The sequence below is a fragment of the Myotis yumanensis genome, unplaced genomic scaffold (assembly GCF_028538775.1).
Source record: "Myotis yumanensis isolate MYYU_CA2020_CCGP unplaced genomic scaffold, mMyoYum1.0.hap1 SCAF_2, whole genome shotgun sequence".
Lineage (NCBI taxonomy): Eukaryota > Metazoa > Chordata > Mammalia > Chiroptera > Vespertilionidae > Myotis > Myotis yumanensis.
The window spans coordinates 151,250,853-151,273,380 of NW_027223753.1; positions in this window are offsets into that span (position 1 = coordinate 151,250,853).

Consider the following 22,528-nt stretch of genomic DNA (forward strand, 5'->3'; position numbering starts at 1 on the left):
TGACCTTCTGCTGCCCTCTGCTAGCATAAATTTCATTTTTCTGAAGACAAGTCTGAGTAAATTCACACACATGAGTGTGTATTAGCACTTCAGCTAATGGGCATTGTCTTAAAAAGGAGCTGGAGCTGTCAGCAGGCTTTTGTGCAATCTTCAGCTAAGATATTTACTCTCTAGCTTCAGGGCAAATATTTTTGGCTGAAAGGTCTAGGATCAAAATGAAAAGAAGAATCCTGCAAGCAAAGAATAAAGCTTATTGTGTTCAGTTGTTTCTTTACAAGGAATGGGTAAGAGATGTGGGGTTAAAAATCATTGTGTTGCCATGACCGGTAGATGACAGACAAAGTTTCTTCTTTTAAAATATGATCTCGGTAGCCACGGCTAATTGTGGGAAAGCACATGGGGAAGGTGTTTCTTCCTCCAGGTTCAGCTATTCTCCTTTGCGGTGCTCCTCTCCCTACATGTGACGTGTTCTTACCGATGAATTAGGTGGCCCTTGTCATTCCATCAAGATGCTCAGATCTTAGCCCCAGGCCTGATGTCTCCCTGAGCAGCAGCCCTGACTTGGGACCAAACCCACTTCCTCTTCCTTCGTCAATGCTTTCTAGTCCCCCGTTCTGATCTTCTAATCCAAGTGTGACTTCCTGGTCTGTGATCACTTCAGGCATCATCCCAGCACAGAGAGCTTTAAACTCCTCACCCGGGATCTGCAGGCGAGTGAGTCTGGCCCTGTAAGACCCCTCTTCTCCACCACCACAGAGGGAGCCCCAGCCCTTGCCAGGCTTGTGAGCAAAGCAAAGAAAGCGGTTGCAACTGTAAAACTATTGGGAATCTTTCCGTAAAGAAAGCATTGGGTGGCTCTGTTGCTTCCTGATAGTTCTCCTACTGTGAGTTCTTCGGGACCTTCCAGACCCCACTCAGCTCTCTTCCCAGAGAAGAAACACGGCCTCTGTAGACCTACCAGCCCTTTGCAGTTTACCCGTCCACCTCCAAAATTGTCTTCTGCCTTGATGGCATCTTTTGTCAGGAGAAACTGGAGGTGTTTTGCACAACTGGCCCCCGGTGGGCATAGTATATACAGCGTGTCCCCAAAAACTGTAGACACGCTTTAACAGCTGATAGCTCCATTTTGAAAATGAAGTGTATTTTAAACACTACCTTTATAATTATGCCAAGTGTGTGTATACATTTTGGGGGGACACCCTATAAATTGGCAGAGTTTAACAGACTGCCAAGATAGGGGCTGTCCTGCTATAAAATTCTAATAAAAGTCAGCCTGCAGCTGGGACAGTGGGCTTCAAAGTGTGGTCCCATTCACAGTGGTGTACAGGGGGATGTGGAAGGGGGTGTTCTTCATATGGTAGGGGATTCAGTAAGAGAGTCATGAGGTTGCTATTGCCAACAATGTTTGGGAGCTTTGGATAAAAGTACAGCCTTGCCAGGAAGCAAAGGGATGGTCATTGTCTTTGAAGCATGTCTTCTGTTGCGCCTGGAAATGGGCAGCTCAGCCTATGACACAAGGACACAGAGAAGGTCCGCTAATGGTCCTGGCCTTAGGGACTCATCACCATCCTTCCAGGTTTTGAATCTTGACTCTCCTGGAATCGTTAGAATAGCATTCCCCACTCTCCAGGTTCCTACACAGGAACTCTAAGCCTGTGCACATCAGATACTGGTCATTCACTCTGACCTAATCAGCACATTCATTCTTTTTAAAAAAAATACATTTTTATTTATTTCAGAGAGGAAGGGAAAGGGAGAGAGGGACAGAAACATCAATGATGAGAGAGAATCACCAATTGGCTGCCTCCTGCACACCCCCCACTGGGAACCAAGCTCGAAACCTGGGTATGTGCCCTTGACCAGAATCGAACCCAGGACCCCTCAGTCTACAGGTTGACACTCCATCCACTGAGCCAAACCAGCCAGGGCAGCACATTCATCTTTAAACAGTGTGTGTGTTCAGTTGTTGGGTCCTGAGCAGCACCCTGTCTGCTTCCCTGAGGTTTCTTCTAGTTCTTCTTGATTGGCACCTTCAGTCTTCCAAGCGCTCGGCTCCTGGTTTACTTCCACAGATGGCTAATCACATCCATTATGCATGGATTTTAGTAGTTTAACTCTTAACAACGAACTGTATTTCTGGGGCCTCTAGGCCCTGTGCTCTACCCACTAATCCTGTGATCTGTTGGTAGGTGCCAACTCTCCCAAAATTACAGCTCCTGGGTGGCAGAGGTCGACACTGAGTTGGTGCCCTTCTCCTGAATCAGGGAGTAGCCTTTCCTCCTTCAGTGAAACCAGATTCGACATTCCTCCCACACTGCACATAAGAACTAGGTAATAATTGGCTGAGTCCTCAAGCAGCAACCTTTTGAACAGCAGAGGAATCAAGTCAGCGATGAAAGCAGCTGCAAATAAATGTGTGTGAGAGCTGAAAAGTTAGCCACCCATGCCTTGGAGTAGGGCAGGAGGCAGAAGTGGAATTCTCTGTTGAGGTCAGTTTATTAGTTGTAGCTTTCAAGATGGTCCAAGGTCCTCAGGTATCACTTGCTCAGCAAACATCTACTAGTGGCCATCAACATGCCAGGCATGGCCTGTGGGCGTGGGGTGGGTACAAGATGAATAAATAAGACTCAGGGTGTGCACTCCAGGAACTCACCGTCTATGAAAGCAAGAACATTAGCTTGCTGGCAAGTGGTTCCTGGAACGAGTTATGGGAAAATGACCGGCAGGAAGAAGAAGGAACATTTGGAATTACCTGGAGAGACATCCAACCGTGCAGTCCTTCCTGCAAGCACAAGGCTGTTTTTCTGCCCTGGGAGCCCATCCCCTGTCTCCTCCTTCTCCTGGCCCTCCCACTCTTTCCTCCTGGCCTGTGGAGTCTGGCTGTTGTCCCCATTGGAGGCTGTGGCTGCTGAGTTACTGGGTGAGTCATCTCCGCCCACTGGGCTGCACCCCCTCCATGAAAGGAACAGGATCCTCAGATTAAGCCGAAGTTTTGGCCAGTTTATTCATTTATTTTAAGAGCCTAAAGAATGAAAACTCCTATTTGAATGTGAATGGGCTCCCACCCTGCTTTTTAAAGCAAAAGGACCTTGTTAATTTTTAAAAATGCGTTTATCCTGTAATGCTGAGACCCCCAGAGCTAGAAACCTTGGACAAGTGAGGGAGAAAAGGCAAGAAAGTGAACTAGCCTGGTTTAAAAAGGTGATTAGAAGAGTTGTGTTAATTTTGGCTGAAGTGAATTCTAAAACCAAGTGAAATGTTCCAGAACAGATTCTATAGTTCATAGAATGATAATCCATCATATGATGAATTCGACAAATACTTACTGTCAGTCATTTCAGCCCTCATGGTCCTGGAGGGTGTTTCTTTAAAGTAAAAGACAGAGCTACCTAAAGGTTCTTCCAGAACTAAAAGTCTCCCTCCCCTCTGCCCCCACCCCTACCTCATGATAGTCATGGGCAGAGTATGTTGGCAGCTAGCACACAATTTGTATATCCAAACACTGCTTTGTATGATCCACAATTTGTTACAGGGTTGTATCAGTCAGGATAGACTAGGTTATACTGCAGTAACAAATAACTCCAATATCTTTAGTGGCTAAAAACAACAAAGTTTTGTTTTTCACTCAAATCACATATTCATCACAAGTCAATAAGAATCTTTACCTATTTTAGTCACTTAGAAGCCCAAGCTGATGGAGCAGCTTCTATCTTGAACGTTGCTGGTGATTATATCGAAGGAAAAAGGAAGCTCTGGAAACTCAAAAACAGACTCTAAGCTCCAGCCAGGAAGTGTCACATGTCGCTTCCACACAAAATTCAGACTATGACTAGTGACAAAGCCCCATTCAACCATAAAGAAGCCCGGAAGTTCAATCTTAATCCATGCCCAGAGTTGAGGAAAATGAAATATTTGGCAAATAGCACTAGTGACCACCACAATGATGTGTTGTGGATTTGACAGATGCTAATCCGCACCCTAAAAGGCTAGGCTAATAGGCATTTTCAGCCTAACTAGGGAATTCAGTCTCCTCAGCCTCAAAGGAAAGCAGGAGAAGCACAATTACTGCTAGGTCTCTAGAAGGATGTAGCTTAGGTGAGGGTCTAATCTCCAGACACATAGACAAACATCCACACACAACAAGTGGAGAATAGAGCGATACGATGATTGAATGCAGAGATTTCAAAGCCAGACAGAGTTGGATTTGCATCCTGATTTTGCCATTTGCTACATGTGTGAACTTGGGAACATTTCTTAACTTTTCTGTGTCTCAGTTTCCTCATCTGCAAATGGGACTAATCAAATATCAGTGTGCTGTCTGAAAAAAATCATGTAGCAAATCTGAAAGATATTTTTAATTGACTGATTGATTGCTTTTACAGAGAGAGGGAGGGAGAGAGAGAGAGAGGAAGAGAGAGAGAGAAAGAGAGAGAGAGAGAGAGAGAGAGAGAGAGAGAGAAAGAGAGAGATTTATTGTTCCACTTATTTATGCATTCATTGGTTGCTTCTTGTTTGTGCTCTGACTGGAGATAGAACCCGAAACCTTGAAGTATCAGGATGACACTCTAACCAACTGAACTACCCCACCAGGGCTTGAAGGACATTTTAAAATTGTTGCCTTTTCCTTAAGATACTCAACTAAGTGTCAAGAAAGGGAGTGCAGAAGAGATATGCACAATGATGACAAGTAATGTACACAAGAGAAGTCAATGGTATGACACAGTGGGTACACATTTCTCAGCACACAATCTTTGGGGATACTATGCATGAAGTTCCTTTATATGGGTTCCTACATATCTTCTAAGATTAGAGGGCTTACTCGAATCTTAGACATTTATTGAGTGCCTACTCTGCACAGGCACCTCAATTATTATTCCATTCAATTATTGTGATAAACCCATCAGCTTGTATGTGCATGCCCATTTGATGAATGGGAGTCTTTACAGCAGACTCTGGGTGAGAGCACAGACTCTGTGTCAGACTGAAATCCAGACTCTACCAATAGCAGCTGAGTGACCTCAGGCAACTTACTTTACCACTTGCTCATCTGTAAAATGGGAATAATAATTGCATGTCTTGGGGTGGCTGTGTTAACTAGATGAGATGATGTGAATAAAATGCTTAGCCCTATGGCTGGCAAGTAACATGGGCTCGATGGATATTAGTTAGAATTACCAAATATGAGAAAATGAAAACTCCAAAGACTGAAGTCGCTTGTCTTACATCATACGGTTAGTAATTATTAGAGTTTAAACACTGGTCTTTCCAAATCCAAAGCAGATTGGCCTGCATTTTACCACATCATTCCATTTATTTACACTCATCTAATTGCCCTTAAGCCTGCATTAATCTTCTGAAATTTGGGTCAGGCAGTTCTCAGGCCTAGCTGAAGAAAAGGAAGAAACCATGCAGTAAGCATACAGTGACAGTGGTGATGAGTAAACGGGTCACTCCATTTTCGGTGCTGGTCCAAACAGGTCCTCTTAAGCATGCTTATCCTGTCGGGAGGGGAGAGTATTGTGTACTGACTGTGAGTGCCTGTGCTCCAGCAGGCTCCGGACGAGGCGATTCCCTATGTTTTCTCATTTAATCTTCACACAGATCTTTGAAAGAGGTGCTTCCTTCCCCTATTTTACTGAAGAGGAGACAGGACTCAAAGGGCTAAGTAAATTATCCCAGGTCACGCAAGTTGAAAGTGGCGAAGCCTTTGAAAGATACATTAGATGGAAAACAACCTTTATGCACTAAACAGTGTAATCGCATTTAAAAAAATTTAGTCAACGTTTTTCCAGGTCAACAGAGTAATAACTACTCATTATAGAAAGTTTGAAAAGTAATGCACAGTGAAGAGAAACAGGAAAAATTATCTGTGACCCTACCACCCAGAGTTAGTCCCTGTTAACTTTGGTATAGTTCCTTCAAGTCTTTTTTCTTTCTTTTTCATTATATAGTTGAGATCATATTACCACAGTATGTAATGCTGTTTTCAGGAGACCGAGAATGAATCCAGGAGGTATTTTTACTTAATATAACAAAATCTTTGGTTATAAGAATTCAACAACTGATAATAATAGTTGTCATTTATTGACTATTTCTATATGCCTAGCTCTGGGGCATATGGTTTTAATTAAAGTATCTCTTTTTATCTGACCCTATAAAATACATATTACATAATCAAATACTCAGAATACTGCCCCACCGGTGTGGCTTAGTGGTTGAGCGTCAACCTATGAACCAAGAGGTCACGGTTCGATTCCCGGTCAGGGCACATGCCTGGGTTGCAGGCTTGATCCCCAGTGTGGGATGTGCAGGAGGCAGCTGATCAATGATTCTCTCTCATCTTTGATATTTCTATCTCTTTCTCCCTATCCTTTCCTCTCTGAAATCAATATAAAAATATATTTTTAAAAAAAGGATATTCATGCAACTAATATTTCAATGGACTCCATTTTTTAAGAGAAAGAGGTAAAAGACAACAAATAAGCTGATACATCTAATTTATTTTAAAAACCCAAACAAAACTGTGGTCTGTGGTTGCCATAAATTTTCTTCTGTTTTCCATCCCTTTTCCATCTGTAGCACAGTGAAGATTGGAGTCCATGATGATGACCACAGTGCTGATTCATAAGCATCACAGATTAAAGGAGGTTTAACTACACTCCCCTCCCTGGGTCTGTGCTTGGATAGGCCAGCACTTGAGCAGCTCCGATTACAGGACCACTCAGTGGACATCAGAAACAGGAAATGAACCCCATCTCCCTAGTGTGACCTGGAGCAGGTTCTGATGTCTTCCTTTGGTCACTTTGGCTGGCTCTGCAGTAGCCCTCTTGTCCCTGGGCTCTGGACTTCAGGACCACCTTCTCGGCAACCCTCAGAAACTTCCTTGACTAGCCATAGACTGGGTGGCAGATGGTAGCTGGCCTACCTTTGGGGGGAGTCCTTGCCTGTGGAACAGGAAGAAAATGAAAGGTCTTTTTGAGGATAATGCAAGTGCGCTCGGCCAAGTAAAATCTAAAAATAGCCTCCATGTGATAAGGACATATGACCCGAAGGGTCCTAAAGGGAGTTGTTAGGGCGGGGGACTCTGGCGGCAGAGATGCTAAGGTCAGGGGTGGACTTTTGGAGTTTGCTGTTTTAAGTGTTTAAAGACTAGGTCTGTGTTTTGACAACTGAGCTCGCTAATAGCCAGCCACTTGAAATGCTGCTTCCAGCTCTCTGTTTGTTTTAAAGAAAAAGATCCAGCCAGTAATAATGGGAGGAGCTGCAGATGACTTCCCCAGTTGGGAGTGCCGGCTTGTTTTGCTTCTGCCAGAGTATGCTAGTGTGCAGGCCACATTCACACACACAGATGTGAGGACACAGCCCAAGGGAGCCCTCGATCTGTGTATTTATATAGGAGGTGTGTATAAGAGAGCGATCAAGTATCAAAACACATAGGTAACCATGGGTGAAAAGAGGAAATTTGTTGCAAGAATTTAAATATACCATCTCTCATATATTCATTTCTTTCTTAATTCCTTTGACAAACTTTATTGAGCACCTACTGTGAGAAGCACTGTGCTATTTGCTGTGAGACATGTTCATATTTCTAAAAGATGGGCTTTTATTCTCACCCTTCATAAGTTTAGCATCTGATGGGGATATTGTCTTTTTCACTAAAGCATACACAAGTCACCCACAGTGCAAGACATTTTAGGATAAATACCTTAGGAATGATCCTGAAGACAGGTGCTGTAGGAATCCAGAGAAATGTTCACTTCTGGCTCAGAAGACATCAAGGAAGATAGTGGAGGAGGAAGAGATGGACTAGGAATCACACAGCAAATATCCAGAGGCAAAAGAAGGCATGGCACTGGAGCGCAATCACATGGGAAAGTGTACTGAAATAAAATTGGGGGTGGGGGAATAAAATTGGAAGCTAGGTATGAGATTATATAGAGCCTTGAATGCCAAGTTCAGTTTAACTGGACATATCTAGATGGGGGCGGGGGTGAGGGGTCAGGGAGGTGCCTCCCACAGTCTCAGAAATTTGGGAGATAAGGGAGACTTTAGAGCAGAGAACAGCTCTTCACTTTCTGAATGTCTGCTGGGCCATCACTATGCTCTAGGCAGGGAAATAAACTCATATAGAATTTGTCAAAGTTGAACAAAGGACATAGCCCTAGAATAAATGATATTTCTCTAAATTAAACCAATTAAAAACATCAAATAATGCTTGTTTTTTTCACCATGTTCCAGTGGAAAGTTCATCACAGCCATTGACATGGCTGAGTAAGTCCCCCCTTACTCCAACTTCAAGGTCACCAAGGAAGCTTACAACTATCTTATGAGTCTATAGAGAAGAAGGCACCAGAGGCTACCTTCGTGCATTAGCTCCCCCCTGTCCTTGCATGCTGGTTTCTTTGGAGCTTTGCCAGCATGAATAAGTACCCTCAAGTGGTATCTGCTCTTGGGACACTGGCCAAATCACATTCTGAACCTTCAAAGCCTAAACCCTGGACTTTGGTGAACTCGCCTTTCTAGAGTCCCATCTGGGAAGCTCACCACCTTTATTTCTGGTGCTTCTTAGAGAGCATCTCATTGTTCAAAATACTCAGTTCTGGTTAACGGAAAAGTTTAGTTTATAGACTTAACTGTAAGTCTGCATATGCAAATCATCAAGAAGTGAGTCAAATAAAATAGCCTTACACTAAAAGACCCTAAATGTTTACACTTTTTTTTTTTTTTATAATTCAAGAACTACTTCACCAAAAGTCAGATCAAGGATTTATTAGAACTCTCAAAACACAACAGAAAACAAACAGCCCAATGGGGAAAAATGTGTACAATAGTTGAACAGGCACTTCACCAAAGAGGACACCTAGATAAGTGAGCGCATAAAAGTTTTTCAACAACCTTAATTATTAGGGAAATGCTAATTAAAAGCATAATGAGTTACCGCTATTATAATGGCTAAAAGAAAAACACTGACAATGCCAAGTGCTGTCAAGGACACAGAGCAACTGCAATTCTCATGCATAGCAGGTGAGAATGCAAAATGATAAAGCCACTATAGATAATGGTTTGTCAGTTTCTTAAAAAGGTTAAACATACACAAACGATTTGACCCACCAACCCATTTCTGGATATTTACCCCAGAAAAATGAAAATTTATTTTCACACCAAAAGTGTGCATGCATGTTTATAGCCACTCTAGTCATAATCCATTATGATCAATTAGTGTCAAGAGGTGGTACCATGGGAAGCAAATAGTCATATGTTTTCATCTACTTATTAAGGTTTCAGATAAAATAAAGACTTTTATGCTACTACAAACATGAGAAAATGTGCAAGTTGTTCACTGAAGCTTGAGTTAGCCATACAGTGTGTGTATGAGTGGATTATGTCTGAGTATTGAATATGAAGTGTAAGCTTTGAAGGAACAGAAGGGGAAGTATGTGAGTGGGAGGGGCAAAAGAAAGTTGCATACAGAATAAATGAAGGAGTCTCTGTTTGTTAATGTGGGCTTCAACCCCAGGACCAAAGTGAGGCAAGTGCCTGTGTGTGTGCACGTGTGTGTGTGTGTGTGTGTGTGTGTGTGTGTGTGATTAAAAACTTTAAGAAAGTAATGCTTAAAATATTCAGTGTTTTTAAAAACTGGTCTTTTGGGGGGCAGGGAGAGGAAACCCCTGTACTTACATGAACTCAAGAGCATAGACAAACTTCAAGAATTGACATGGCAGGAGCACTGCCAGAGGAAAACATCTAACTCCTCACATCGGGGCAGTCTTTGTCGTGTGCTGTCCTGGGTACTGAGGGGCAGGACTCAGTGTGATCCATCCCCCCCATTCTGAAGCAGTAAATGTTCTTTTACTGCAAATCTATCTCCATGTTTCAAAATGTGTTTAATCAGGGGTGGGAAAGCCACTTCTAAATCAAATGAGACACAAGCTTACCAGCAGATGGCAACAGAGGTAATTGTGTCTGCGGGAAGATTAAAGTCTTACTTTGTAAACCAGAGATGAGAACCTCCAGTACTTGAAGGTTCACTTCCCTCTGCCTTACACTAGCGTTCCATGAGATGCAATTGTTCAAGCCAAGATGCTGTAGCCAGACACAACCTTTTCCTCACTGATGGCCTGTTGTGCTCTGATTTCTAAGGTGGCTCCTCCAAGAATTTGATGTTTTTAGTTGAAAATTTGGAAATAATGGCAAAATCACTTATAGTTCCATAAATTAGATTTATTTGTGGTTAAGGGAATCTCAAAAAGGTGAAATAAAATGATGGTTTCAAATATAATCTCCTGACATTATTAAATGAGTGTAACTCAAACTCTCAAAGAACAAAGACAAAGCAATTAGGCTGTTTTTTAATGGGAAAGGGACATTAGGTTCTAAGTGAATTCCTCAGACCTTAGTCAATTCCTTTCAGACCACAAAAAAACCCCTATATTTCAGTGGAAAAATTAACTTTATATTTAAACACCATAATTTTAAAGGCAGTAGAAAGGATAGTTTGCTCTGAAACTCATGTCCCCAGTGGATAGCAAAGTATTACAAGAACTCTCACCTGAGAGTTTACGTCTTCCTCATAAACTTACTGAGAGTCTACACTTCTTTCTGTTTAGTCAGCTTTCTCTGATTCTCTGGTCCCCCCACCCCCCTCTCTCTGGATAGGTTCCTAGACTCCTGTCTCACTCCTGCTCTCATTCCCCATGCTCTCCGAGGGGCAGGGCTCAGTGTGATCCATCACTGAGCAATTCATCACTCTCGTTTTCTTACAAGTTTTTTCATAACTGAAAGGGAATTTGGAATCCATAATTTAGAACAATTAAAATTATATTGCTGTAGTTCATGGTCTTAAATGTAAAGGCTCATCCAATTCCATATTTCTAAAACCCAGAAATAAATTACTTTTTCAATTACTTAACTTTTAAAATAAATAAATGTATGTGATTCAAGATCCAAATATACAAAAGGGTGAAAATGTTCTCTCTTACCCCTTATCAGTTCTCCTTGGAAGCAGAGATAGCACATGCATAAACAAGCAACGAAGTGTGTGTGTCCTTTGTTTTTCCTTGTTTGTACACAAACCATAGTGTATTTTACACAAAAGCAGCTTGGTTTTTTTAAAATCATCATATATCTTGGCACTCATTCCATGTCAATACAGAAAGAGCTCTCTCTTTCCTCTCCACAGCCTCGGAGTATTCCACTGTATGGACAGCTCATACTTTATGTGCCCAGGCCACCGCAGATAGGCAGGCAGGACATTTACAATTGGACGCTATCACGCACAATTCTGCCCTCAATCACCTGGCTCATATGTCCTTTTGCACATGTGAGCATATGTCTGAAGTAGGATGGCTGGATGAAAGGGTCTGTGCATTTGTAAGTTTAATAAATATTGCAAAACTGCCCTTCTTAGAAGTGATACCCTCAGGGGTATGAGGGTGTCTGTCTCTTTGCATCCTCTCCACCCAGCCCTCCTCAGGGTTCTAGTTCTCAGAATTCTTCCAACTATTCTTACTTGTTTTTCTTTCCATGTGAACTTGAGAATCAGTTTTTGTCCCCCTAAAAAACCATGTAGGAATTTTTATTGGAATTACATTCAAGGTATACAATAACTTAGAAAGAATAAATATGTTTATGATGTTGAGTTGCTTTATGGATGCCTTTCATTTGGTAAAGGGTTCATTTTTCTCTTCAGTAGCAATTCATTATTTTCTTCAGATAGGGCTCACACATTTTTTAAAATATTTTTATTGATTTCAGAGAGGAAGGGGGAGAGAGAGAGAGAGAAAGATAGAAACATCAATGATGAGAGAGAATCATTGATCAGCTGCCTCCTGCATGCCCCCCACTGGGGACCGAGCCCTGCAACCCAGGCATGTGCCCTTGACTGGAATCAAACCTGGGACACTTCAGGCCCCAGGCCAAGACTCTATCCACTGAGCCAAACCAGCTAGGGCCTCAAACATTTTTTTAAGTTTATCCCTAGGTTACCTTATATGTATTGCTTTCAATTTTCCATGGGACCTTTCCTTCTACCTTTTTAAAGTGGTTGCTGGTGTACATATGAAAGCTTTGATTTCTGTACCCAGCTTATAAATCAACATTCACTGAATTCTCATGTTATTTGTAATAGAGCCTCTTAGGTTTTCAGATTATCCAATCATATCATGACTCAATAATGATAATTTTGCCTCCTTTTCTTTTTGTATGCCTATTGCCTACTGAATGTTTCTTGTGTCCACCAGAAATCTATATGTTGAAGCCCTAACCCCCAATGAGGGTGTATTTGAACATGGGGCCTCTAAGGAAGTAATTCAGTTTAAATGAGGTCCTATGGCTGAGTGAGTCCAATTTTATAGGATTAGTGTCCGCATAAGAAGAGAGACCAAAGAGCTTTATCTCTCTTTCTCACTTCACCATGTGAGGATACAGTGAAAAGGCAGCCATCTGGGAGCCGGGAAGAGAGTCCTCACCAGAGGCTGACCCGACTGGACCTTGATCTTGGGCTTCTGGCCTCCAGAACTGTGACAAAATAAACTTCTGTTGTTTAAGCCAGCCAGTCTATGGCATATTGTTACGGGAGCCCCAGCAAACTAATATAATCTCTATTTTCTTTATTTTGTTAAATGTATTGGCCAACAAGAACCAGAACAATTTTAAGTAATAGTGATAACTATGGACATCTTTCTCTTATTTCAAACTTGAAAGAGAATGTTTCTAGTGTTTCCCATACTGCTGGTTTTGGGTTGGTAAATATATAATCACTAGAAGCCCAGTGCACAAAAATTTGTGCACTCGGGGCAGGGGGGGGTGTCCCTCAGCCTGGCCTGTGCCCTCTCACAGTCTGGGACCCCTCAGGGGATGACCACCTGCTGGCTTAGGCCCGCTCCCCAGGGGATTGGGCCTAACCTGGCAATCAGACATCCCTCTGGCAGCCCAGGAGCCCTCAGGGGATGTCCACTTGCCAGCGGGGAGCAGGCCTAAGCTGCAGTCAGACATCCTTAGTGCTGCTGAGGAGGCGGGAGAGGCTCCCGCCACCTCTGCTGTGCTGACAGCCATCAGCCTGGCTTGTGGCTGAGCAGAGCTCCCCTTGTGGGAACACACTGACCACCAGGGTGCAGCTCCTGCATTGAGCGTCTGCCCCCTGGTGGTCAGTGTGTGTCATAGTGACCATTCATTTCCAGTCATTCTGCTGTTAGGGTCAATTTGCATATTACCCTTTTATTATATAGGATAGAGGCCTGGTGCATGGGTGGGAGCCAGCTGGTTTGCCCTGAAGGGTGTCCCGGATCAGGGTGGGGGTCCCCACTGGGGTGCCTGGCCAGCCTGGGTGAGGGGCTGATGGCTGTTTTCAGGCTGGCCACACCCCCTTTAGGGTGGGGGGGTCCCCACTGGGTTGCCTGGACAGTGTGGGTGAGGGGCTGAGGGCCGTTTTCAGGCTGGCCAAGCCCCCCGGCTACAGAAGCTCCCAACCTCTCCATTTTTTTTTTATTCTGAGATCTATTTACCTTCTATAATTGCAACTTTGTAGCCTTGAGTGGAGCTCAGATCCGGCCAGGGTGGGCAGGAAGCTTGGCTTCCTCCATCGCCAGGGGCAACCAAGCCTCCTGCTCGCTCCAGCTTCGTGGCTACCGGCTGCCATCTTGGTTGGGTTAATTTGCATATAATCGCTCTGATTGGCTGGTGGGCGTGGCTTAAGGCGTAGCAAAGGTAAAATCAATTTGCATCTTTGTCTTTTATTAGATTAGATATTTAGAAAAGGAAAGATACCTCGGTTTTCATTATATTTTTGTTCATGGTATTTGTTGAAAATTAACAAATACCTTTTTTGCACCCATGGTGATGGTCATATGTTTTCTTCTCCTTGTATCAATTGACAAAGTAAATTATGTTAACATCTTCCTACTCTTAAATAATGTATGTATTCCTAATGGATATTACACTTGGTTATAGTATGTTATTCTTTTACTTTGATGTTTCATTCTATTTGATAATATTTTCTTTAGGATTTGTTTATTGATATTAACAAATGAGATTTTTCTACACTATGTTTCAAGGGATTTGGGTATCAATGTTATCTCAGATATTTCCTTTTTTTCTGTTCTGAAAAAGTTTTAAGAATCTTAGAACGATCTGTTCCTTAATAATGTAGAATTCCCTATGAATTCCTGGTGCTTTGTTGTTATCTGATTGTTAGTAGGGTACTATTTCTTTAAATGTATTACTATTTTTAATGGTAATTTGTTCATGTGGATAGTCTATTGTCTTCTAGAGACATTTTAAGTAACTTTTATTTTTAGAAAATTATGTATTTCCAAGGATTTCAAATTTATTTGCAAATGTTGAGATATATATAATGTTTCTTTTAACTTCTTTTGCATTTGCAATTATTGTCTCCCTTTATAATTTCTTACTTTATTTAATTGTGTTTTTTTCTTGATTAAGTATATTATTTTTTCCCACAAGGAACTAGTTCTACTCATTTTTTTATTTTTAATTAAATAATTGCTGCTTTTATTTTGATTAATTTCTATGTCTACTTTGTTTAGGTTTATTATTATCCCTATTATCATTCATTTCTTTTTATTAACTACTTACATAATGTTACTTCTTGCATTTTTAGGCTTTTTGTTTGTTATTCTAAATATTTAAGGCTATGAATTTTTTTTTTAAGCACTGCAGTTAATTCTAAATTTATTTTTGGCACAGAATTGAATTACTCACCATTCTTGACTCATACCACGCTCTCATCATAGGTCAACGCATAGCCCTCTTTTATTACTTGTTTAGTTTGTTGTATTCTGTCTATTCTATCTCTCTCTCCCTCCCTCTAGCCCCTTGGGACCGCTGATCTGTTTACTGTCTCTAAAGTTTTGCCTTTTCCAGAATGTCATGTAGTTAGAGTCATGTAGGCTTTTCAAGTTTGTTTCTTTCACTTAGCAATATTAAACGTCATGCTGGCTTTATAGAATGAGTTAGAAAATATTCCTCTATTTTCTGGAAGAGATTGTAAAGAATTGGTATAATTTCTTTTTTAAATATTGTGTAGAATTCAGTGAACCCATCTGGGCCTGGAGATTTCTGTTTATTGATTATTGATTTAATCTCTTCATACATATATTTTTTATGTGAGTTTTAGCAGATTATGTCTTTCAAATAATGTGTTCATTTTCCCTAGGTTATCAAATTTGTGGGCATAGAGTTGTTCACAGTATTCCTTTAGTATCCTTTTAATGTCCATGATTCCCTTTTTTTTTTAAAATATATTTTATTGATTTTTTACAGAGAGGAAGGGAGAGAGATAGAGAGTTAGAAACATCGATGAGAGAGAAACATCGATCAGCTGCCTCCTGCACACCCCCTACTGGGGACGTGCCCACAACCCAGGTACATGCCCTTGGCCGGAATCGAACCTGGGACCCTTCAGTCCGCAGGCCAACGCTCTATCCACTGAGCCAAACCGGTTTCGGCAATGATTCCCTTTTTGATTTCTGATATTAGTAATTTATTTATTCTCTCCTTTTTTTCTTAGTTAAGCTGCCTAGAGGCTTATTGATTTTATTGATCTTTTCAAAGAACTAGCTTTCAGTTTTATTGATTTTTCTCTATTGATTTCATGTTTCAAATTTCATTGATTACTGCTCTCATTTTATCATTATTTTTCTCTTTACTTTGCATTCAATTTGGTCTTCTATTGTAGTTTCCTAAGGTAAAACTTAGAGTTATTATTTTAGATCTTTCTTATTTCTGCAAGGCAAATCTACTGGCAATAAATTCTCTCAACTTTGTTTGTCCGGTAGTCTTTATTACTCCTTCACTTTTGAAGGATAATTTCACAGAATACAGAATTCTAGGTTGGTGGGGGGTGGGGGGGTTGGGGGATGGAGGGGAAGATTCTCTCAAACCGTTAAATATTTCACTATATTCTCTTGCATGATTTTTTTAGGAAAAGGCAGATGTAATTCTTATTTTTGCTCATCCAGAAGTAATGTAAAAAACATTTTTCTCTGGCTTCTTTCAAGATTTTTAAAAAATCATTGTTTTTATGCAGTTTGAATATGATTATGCCTAGGTATGGTGTTTTGGGTATTTATTTTGCTTTGTGTATCCTGAGCTTCCTGGATCTGTGGTTTGCTGTCTATCATAAATTTGGGAGAAATTCTCAGTAATTATTACTTCAAATATTTCTTCTATTCCTCTCTCTGTCTTCTCCATCTGGTATTCCCATTAAGTATATGTTTTTCCTTTTTAGTTGTCCCTTTGTTCTTGGGTAGTCTGTTCTGCTCCCCCCCCCCCCCCGCCCCCCCAGACTACTTCTTCTTTGCTTTTCAATTTTGTAAGTTTCTATTGACATACCCGCAAGCTCAGAGGTTCTCTTTTTAGGCGTGTCCAGTCTACTAATATGCCCATCAAAGGCATTCTTCATGTTTCGTTACAGAGGTTTTTTTTTTATCTCTAGCATTTCTTTATTCTTTCTTAGCATTACCATCTCTCTGTTTACATTGCCCATCTGTTCTTACACATTGTCTAATTTTTTAAATTAGAATCTTTAACGTATTAATCAAAGTTGTTTTAAATTCATGGTCTGATAATTCCAATATCTCTGCCAATGTCTGAGTCTGATTCTGATGCTTGCTGTGTCTCTTCAAACCGTGTTGTTTGCCTTTTACTGTGGCTTGTAATACTTTGTTGAAATGCAGATATGATGTACTGGGTGAAAGGAATGGTGGTCATTAGTCCTGCAGCCCTATCACTAAATCTCAGACTTTTGGTGAGTCTGCTCCCTGACCATGACTTCACCAGTGCTTCCCAGTTTTTCCCTCCCTTTGGTGGCACAAAATGGCTAGAGGGGATAGGGGTTAGCGATGCTCCTTCCCCGTGTGGGAGTCCGGAGGGGACTGGAGTTGGGCACTCCCTTTCCTCATGTGGTTAGTGTCTGTAACACCCCAGCAGATGAGGCTGTGGCTGAAACTTTCTCCTGAGGACAAGGCCTTGTTAAAAAGACAGAATGCTCTGGGTGTGTTTGAAACTGGTTCCTTTTCCCCTGCCTAAAGCACAAGGGGATTTTTCTCTGATCCTCTCTGTGAACACCTGAGTTAAAAGTCACAAAAGACAAAAAATGTGAGGGCTAATCCACCCCCACCCCAAATCATATCTGGGATCCGCCTGGAGGTGTTATCTCTCAGGTTTCTACAGCCTGAGCCTCCAGCAACTTGTCAGTTACAGTTCAGGTTTTTCCTCTCTGGTGCTGTTCCCTTGGAGGCTGCTGCTCGGGGATTCTAGCTGGAAAGCGGTGATTCTCTGTCTGTCTGCCTCTCTAGTTTGGGGGCGCAGTTTATCCTATGATCTCACTTCTCCAACCAATCTAAGAAGAGCTGTTGATTTTTCAGTTTGTCCAGTGCCTTTTACTTGTTAAGACACAGGGACAACTTCTAAGCTCCTTCCATGCAGGGCAGGAAACTGGAAGTCCTTATGCCGGTATTTGAAACCAGTTTAGAAGTAATATCCAGTTCATCCTCACAAAACACCTCTTAGGTAAATCTGCATGACTCTGAGGTCATGGTTAAAACCCAAATGACCAGAGGGGTTAGGTAGGTTACCCAAGGCCACACAGCAGGCTAGAAGCTGAGCAGGGATTAGAGATCTGGAAAGCCTGACTCCCAGTCCTGTATGCATATCACACCACCTGTAAAGAAACTAGCTAACATGCCCTGGCCGGTTTGGCTCAGTGGATGGAGCCTCGGCCTGTGGGCTAAAGAGTCCCGGGTTTGATTCAGGTCAGGGGCATGTGCCTTGGTTTCAGGCACATTCCCAGTAGGGGGTGTGCAGGAGGCAGCTGATAGATGTTTCTCTCTCATGGATGTTTCTAACTCTCTATCCCTCTCCCTTCCTCTCTGTAAAAAAAATCAATAAAATTAAAAAAAAAAAAAAGAAACTAGCTAACACCTAAACCAGATAAATTTGCCTGAGGTGATCCACTTGTGGCTGCCAAACTAGGCTTCTGTGCGCAGTCAGTAGGCCGAGGACCCAAAGGTCAGGGCCTTTTGCACAAACTCCAGCATGCGAACCCAGCTTCAAGGGGCTGTGCTCCAAGGATCAGGGACTGATTTTATCTTTGGTGGTCATCAGCATGATTATCGATTGCATTTGTATGGTCTTCCTCACTTTCGAAAATAACTTTATGTGACTTAGCTCATGTTCCTCCCAACCATAGTAGGATACTGTGAAATATATATATTTTAAGTTGGTGAGCTAAGGAGGCCAGTAACCCAGCACTAAGGGCTGAATCTGCCCTAATGAATATCAGAAAACAGGCAGAAGGCCTGGTCTTTAGATGACCAGAAGGTGATCCCTGAGGTCAGATCTAAGCAGGACAGACAGCATCTCCTTGGCAGGGGGCAAGTGGACACAACATGGGTAAGGGAACTGTGCACTTCTTGGTTACCAGCAGATGGGAAGGTCTCACCTGTGAGAGTCTAAGCCTAGGTAAATACCATGACTTCATGATTTCTGTGTCCTCTGTGTCAGGCACAAGATGTGGCATGTAGAAGACACCCAGTAAGTGCTTAAAGAATAAATGAGTGAAGTATTTCCTGTACACCGCTGTCATTTTACTATTCACTCTTTGCGGGGAATAAATGGTTACTAAGCACTTATCTGGTTAAGGATTAGTAGATGCCTTCAAGTAGATTATTTAATTTATAAAAACCACTGTGAAGATCCCCCCACCCCTCTGTTCCTTACCAAACGAAGTCTAAATGCTCCTACCTGATTATACCTACCTCTATAATCTTTCACTCCTATTAATTCTCCAGGTGTATTGGTGCTCTTACTCTTCATCTGGCCTTTTCACCTGGCCTGGTACACATTTCTTTGTCCCCCTTTCTAAAAACCCTTTCACTTTTTACAGTCCAGATCAAGTTCCACCTCCTCTGTGTAGCCTTCTTTAATTATCTTGACCCTCAGTGAACTTCTCTTTTGAATCTTTAACCTAAAAGTTGACATCATGTATTTTGCACTCATTTTTCTCCTGTGTTATTGAGATATTTCCTGTACATGTCATGTTTGATTAATTATATTGTAAATTCTTTGAGGAACTTAGACCCTGTATTCAATGGCTAGCATAGACCCAGGCATAATGGAATTCAAAATTAGCCTTTAATGGATTGATTGAGTTGTTTTAAACACATGGCTGGAGAAGCTACCTACTATTTCACTATTTGGAAACTTCCTGGAAGACATGTAGTATTAAGGGTATAATATGCTTCACCATTACCAGGATGTTAAAAAGTCCTTCCCAAACCCAAATGAACCATCCTCCTGTTCTTCCTGTCTTAGTCCTCTGCCCCTTTCACTATTCAGATGAATCTCCACACAGGGCCTCCCAGTCAATCTGGCATCCCGCACTATCGGTCTCTTCCAGTCCTCAAAAGTCATCAGTCGCCATCAGCTGCTTCTTGGGTGTCCCTGCTCACTCACCTCTAAGTCCTTGCCTTGAACTTAGCTGTCAGGGCACCCAGCTGTCCTCGATTACAGTGATCATCCAACAACATTGCCAAGAAATGACAGAAATTTTATAGAAATTAAACTAGAGCTATGAACAATAGTGGTAAAAAGCAGAAACAGAATTATGTCATTGCAGCAGTCTGCAGGTTATATACTAAAATCCTCCTTTCCTTCTTCCTGAACATGTAGCTAGACTACATTTCCCAGTCTTCCTTGTGGCTAAGTGGAGCCATGTCATTAAATTCTTGCCAATGTTGTGAATAGGAGTAGAAGTACCCTTTATAGGCCTGGCCCATAAAAAGTCTTCTGTGTCCTCCCACACTGTCTGTGGGCTGGATGATGTAATTCCAAGGGCTGGCAGAGTCATAAGTTCTAAGAACCCTGGGTCCCTTAACCACCATGGGGAAGAGAGCTGTGCTCCCATCAGGGGCACCTGCCTTGAACAGTTATATGAAAACTAAACTTGTATTGTGTTTGATTCTATAGATTTGGGGTGTATTTGTGGTAGCAGTTCAGCCTACCCTAACTAATACATGCATAAAATGAATGAAAGCAGGTGGAACCATCACTCAGATCTTACCTGACCCCAGAGAAGCATATAATTGAAAAGGACAAAAAAAAGAGGCTAATAACAAAGGGAAAAAGCCATAGGTGAATGTGAATTATATTTGTATAAAATAGGATGGGAAAACTTTGTGTGATGAAGGTTCTTATAGCAAAGATCTGGATTTGTAACTGCCAACAATCTCATTGTGAACCACCATTGCCCAGGGGATGCAAAAGAATTCCTTGAGGACAAGTTCCTTGCTACTATATGGGCCTCACACCGATTATCAGCCGTGGGCAAACTACGGCCTGCGGGCTGGATCCGGCCGTTTGAAATGAATAAAACTAAAAAAAAAAAAAAAAAACAAAAAGACCGTACCCTTTTATGTAATGATGTTTACTTTGAATTTATATTAGTTCACACAAACACTCCATCCATGTTTTTGTTCTGGCCCTCCGGTCCAGTTTAAGAACCCATTGTGGCCCTCGAGTCAAAAAGTTTGCCCACCCCTGGATTAGATGCTTAATAGATACTTGTAATTCCAATCATATCAAGGGGGGTAAGAATCTCAACTCCAGCCCATTTCTAGAAATGGAACATAACCAATTGAGGGCCAGACTTCAAAAGAGATATTAACAAAATCCAGAGAAGGGAAAGGAATCAAGGGTAGTGAGGTCTTGGAACCATGTCGGATGAGGAGCATTAATGGAATGTAAATGTCTAACCTAGAGTAGTAAGTGTGTGTGTGTGTGTGTGTGTGTGTGTGTGTGTGTGTGTGAGAGAGAGAGAGAGAGAGAGAGAGAGAGGTTCCAGAGCCCTCCAAAAGATAGTCCTCAAGGCACTTGCATTAATAAGACATCAAGGAGATTCTGGGATCACCTGTCCATTAGTCTCTGTGCCCACTCTCAGCCTTTCCCATGAGGATGACTCTGGTTGGTTGCAAAAAGAAGGGGCAAAGGAGGTCTGAGAGAAAGGAAACCGCATGTGAAGTCACAGAATTGATAATCTTGGTATACCTAGTTTTGGGAAGGGTAGTGCAGCTGATAGAGACAGACAAAGCCCATAGCCCCTCTATCTCCCTTACAAAATTACATCACTGCAGTGGACCTACTGGAAAGATAAAGCTAACAGATCAACCACATCTTACACATTTTAAGAGATCAGTACCCATTGAGAAGGAGAAAAGCTAACTTCACCATATGGATTCCTTATGAAGCTCAGGCTCACTTAGAGACCAGGGATGGAAGGCCCGAAGAGGGTAGTCTCAGGGCTGGGGGTGTCCACTGTGTTGGGGAACTGCGGGGGTGGGAGGAGGGGTGAAGAAGAGTTTTGCCTACAGTTTAGCCTGGGGCCTTGGTGTATCTCTGAAAATGTTCTCTGGGCTGATGACATTGTTTGCCAACACCCAAACTGAAATGTCAAGACTTGTTTATAAACTGCAAACAGCTTTCTGCTTCTCAGCCCAGTATTTCCCGTCTAGGCCAGTCTGGTCTCCTCAGGTTCAAGCCTGGGTCTCTTCATCCCTCCCTCAGGGACAAAGAAGGGAGAAGGAAAAGAAGCGTGCTACTTGTGCTAAATATCTTCCCATGAAGGAAAATATATCAGCTATCCATTCTCGTGTGAGTCCCCCACATTGCACAATTTACCCTTTCCATGTCCAATATGGTGACTCCACAATTTCTTTGTTAGGGGAGCTCTGGAACCTATCAGCAAAGAATCCTTGCAACTGGCGCCTCAACACCCAGAAACCTAACAGAGTACTGGACAGTGCAGAAACCTAAGAAGGAGCACAAGATAGGCACTAAAGCTGTCAGAGGGGAAATTATGGCAAACTGCAGAGTCAAGGAAAGCTTTATAAAGGAAGAGGAAATGAAGTTAAGCCTTTTTAAAAATGCATATAACAATACTATATATATTATTAATTCTCTCTAAAGATATTTTTACAATTGATTTTTAGAGACAGTGGAAGAGAGGGAGGGAAGGGGGAGAGAAAGAGAGAGAGAGAGAGACATTGATGTGAAAGAGACACATCGATTGGTTGCCTCCTGCATATACCCCAACCAGGGCCTGGGATTGAACCTGCAACCCAGGTATATGCCCTTGACCAGGAATCGAACCCGCAGCCCTTTGGTGCACGGCTAATACTCTAACCACTGAGAAACACAGGCCAGGGCTTAATGCATATATTTATTTATTTGAGAGAGAGAGGAAAGGGGAGAGAAACATCAATTTATTATTCCACTTATTTATGCATTCATTGGTTGATTTTTAAAATTTTTATTTAATAATTCTTTATTGTTGAAAGTATTATATATGTCCCCCTATTTCCCCCATTGAACCCCTCAGCTCACCCCCACTCCCAACCCCACCCCAGGCCTTCAGCACTCTATTGTCTATATCCATGGATTATGCATATATGAATTCAAGGTCTTTGGTTGATTACCTCCCACCCACCCACCCTCCCCCGCCTTTCCTCTAAGA